The sequence below is a fragment of the Triticum dicoccoides genome, chromosome 4A (assembly GCF_002162155.2).
Source record: "Triticum dicoccoides isolate Atlit2015 ecotype Zavitan chromosome 4A, WEW_v2.0, whole genome shotgun sequence".
In the NCBI taxonomy this organism is placed as follows: domain Eukaryota; kingdom Viridiplantae; phylum Streptophyta; class Magnoliopsida; order Poales; family Poaceae; genus Triticum; species Triticum dicoccoides.
The window spans coordinates 582,251,980-582,255,670 of record NC_041386.1 but is presented as its reverse complement, the minus strand read 5'-3'; positions in this window follow the sequence as shown (position 1 = coordinate 582,255,670).

Below are 3,691 nucleotides of genomic sequence, written 5' to 3'. Positions count from 1 at the left end.
AGATGCAAGCACACCCTCGACTTGCAATTGGGGCCAACATTTTTTTGTCCTAATTGCAAGTCCACATTCGACTCGCAACTTGGGCTCGACCTTTTTTTGTCCAAGTCACAAGTCCACCCTTGACTCGCAACTAGGGCCCAACCTTTTTGTCCTAGTTGCAAGTCCACTCTCGACTCGCAATTGGGGCCCATATTTTATTTAGTTTCAAGTCCACACTCGAATTGCAACTAGAGCCCGACCTTTTTTGCCATAGTTGTAATCCCACCCTCAACTTGCAATCGGGGGCCGACCTTTTTTATCCTAGTTGCAAGTCCACCCTTGAGTCGCAAACGAGGTATGACCTTTTTTCTCGGTTGCAAGTCTACCCTCAACTTGTAACTGGGGCCCGATCTTTTTTTGTCCTAGTTGCAATCCCACCCTCGACTTGCAACTGGGCCCCGATAGTTGCAAGTCCATCCTCGACTCGTAACTAGGCCCGACCTTTTTTTGTCCCAATTCCAAGTCCACTCTCAACTCACAATTGAGGCCTGACCTTTTTTTGTCCCGATTGCACCTCCACCCCTGACCCACAACCGGGGCCAACCTTTTTTGTCCCACTTGCAACTCCACCCTCTACGTGCAACTGGGGTCTGGTCTTTCTTAGTCGCAATCGCAAGTCCACCCTCGACTCGCAACTTCAGCCTAACAAATCTTATGAACATTCGTCAATTTCATGAATGTGTAAAAATGAGACACGTCCTTTTGAGTCATATCCTTTTGTATATAAGGCTAGTTTATTCACCAATTCAAAAAAAATTGCCTTAAAAAAATTGTGTTCACCAATTCAAAAAAATATTTGCTTCAATTTTGTTTTAGAATTTCAAAAGATATTATCATTTTCAAGTTTTGTTTACAAACTAAAAAGTGTTCCAGAATTTTTATATTTTATTCACTGGTTTGAAAAAAGTCCAAAAATTTTAAATACTGCTACTGCTTGGCCTGATGTTTTTTCTGTCTCAACTGTCCCACTTCCAAGCCCACCTCAACTTGCAACTGGGACTAAACTTTTTTTTCACATTATGTAAACATTTTCTTAAAATATCACAAACATATTTTTGAAATGCTTGAACAACTTCTTAAAGGGAATTTTAAGATGTGTGTTTTTAGCTTTTTCTTAGTCTGGTCCTATATGACTTTCTCGATATACATGTGGCCTGGCCATTTTGCATGGCCATTTTGCATGTGGTTTCTGTCCATGTGCTTTGGGTCATTCTTTTGTTTTTCTTTAACAAATTTTCAAGTGTGTGCAAGAGGAGAAGGGACACGAGCTGTCGCCTAGTAGTTTTTCTAGGACAAAGTTCCCGTGTAGTAGTACTATGTCCATTTGTACGTGCGTTGAACGGATCCAGCCTACAGTGCACCCGTGTGAAACGCATTGTGATGGGCTGGACTAATATCAACCAAAACAAATAAATAGACAAACAAGCGTTGTAATGCATACACTGGAGCGTTTATCCCATCGACGAAGGCCACTATACACATTTTCTGGAGAGCAACATTATCATTTCCTTTCCTCTACAACAGTTTGATTCCACTGTGAATGCAATTTTATTGAGAACAAGAAGGTGAAAGTTCAGCAGAACACACAACTCGCCGACCTAGTTGTATGTCCATCCTCAACATGCAAACTTGCCCCGGCTCCTAGCTAGTTGCATGTCCAAACTAAACTTGCAAGTTGCAAGTCACGCGGTACAGTTGCATGTCTAACCCCAACATGCAACTTGCCCCGGCCCCAATCTTGTTCCATGTCCAAATCGAACACGCAAACCCATCCGACCCAGTTGCATGTCCAACCCAAACATGCAACTCATGTCCGACAGAGTTGCATATCCACTCTCCGCACGCAACTTGTTCCCCAACCCAGTACCCTATATAGTTGTATTTATTGTTTGCAAATACATGTGAACTTCTGTAATATGCATTGTATATTTTTCTGTATATACGGGGAACATTATTTTTAACACGCGTTGAACATTTTTTGCAAATACATGATGAGTATTGTTTTTCAAATATAGGCACGAGCAATTTTTAGAATACACGGTAAACATTTTTTAAATTCCTTCTCATCATTTGTCTAAATGGTATGAAACTTAAAAAAAAAAACTTATGTGAACATTTTTTTACATTGCACAAACATTTTTCTAGAAAATGTCATGATTTTTTTGAAATGCATGAAGTTTCTTTAGAAAATTGCCATGAACATTTCTTTGGATGTTAGGAAACTTTTCTTCATTGTATAATACATTTTTTGAAACATGACAAACATTATTTTGAAATGCATGAATATTTTGTAAATTTCAAAAAAAAAATTGCAAACACACTTTTATGGAAAATTTATGATTAAAATATTAATACACTCAATGTATTTGTATTTTTTGAAAATGCTTGGAATTTTTTAAAGTGTCTACACTTTAAAAACTTTTCAGGGATTTTCAAAATTGTTCATGTTTTTCAAATTTTGTTCATGAAGAAATTGTTCGGAATACCAAATTTTGTTCTTTAAAAGAATGTTCGGAACTACAAAGTTTATTCACATTCTAAAAAGGCTGTTCAAAAATTTCAAATTGTTCGTGTTTTAGAAAACATTCGACATTATAAAATTATTCATAATTTGCAAAAAAAGGTTTCAACAAATTGCAAGATTGTCTTCTAATTTCGACGCTCTGCTATGTTCTTATACCCCCCTTGTCCCAAATATCAATAACAGCTATTGGTTGAAGTGGCACGAGCGTGCGCAGACTAGCGTGTCATCGTGAGCTCTAAGAGCATCTCCAGCTGTTGGCCTCCTAGGGGGCGCCTAAAATCGCCGCCTGGGGGTGAGCCGGCGCAAAAATTGGGCCTGGGGGCGAGTTGGTCCCCAGCCGCCGGCCCTAGGGCCGCCCCCAGGCGCGTTTGAAAATAAAATTTGTTTAGCAAAGTTCGGCACAGTTCGACGAAACACGATAAATTTCGGTAAACTTGGGCATATATTAGACATGTTCGCCGGTTTTCATTATATAAGAAAATAGATAACTAATAAACTAAAAGAGAAACTGGCTGAACGCCGAGTAGTCGCCGTCGTCGCCGCCATCGTCGCGGCCGTCGTCGGACTTCTCCTCCTTGACGCGGCCGTCCCTGGTAGAACGGGGGAGCGGGCACTCCCCCGTCGCTGAGCCTCCACCCCGTCGGCCCGGCGCGCATGTCCGGCAGCGCCAGGATGTTCGCGTGGAATAGGAGCCAGGACTCCTGTTCGCGCAGCGAACGGCGACCGAAGCCAGTGGCCGCCGCCTCGTCTCCGGGGAAACGCTCTGCCATGGCGACGGGCTCGGGAGAGGTAGAGAGGGAGAGGGAGGGGCTGGGCGGCAGCGCTCGGGAGAGGTAGAGGAGGGGCTGGGCGGCAGCGAGGGGCGGGGCTGGTGTGGGCACATGCAAGTGAGGCCGCCGGCTATATAGCCACGCCGCGCCCGTGTGAACGCGTGCGAGGGAGGGGAGGCGTCGGCGCGCCGCCCGTGAGGAATCAATGGCAAGGCTGACTGGCGGTAGCCTTGCCATTGATTCCCCGCGGGAACCGAGGCCGTTGGGGAAAGACGAGGCGCCGTGTCGCTGACGCGGCTGGCCCGCGGCTTTGTCGCGCCAAAACAGCTCGCCCCAGCGCCCCCGGGCGCCCCCCAGC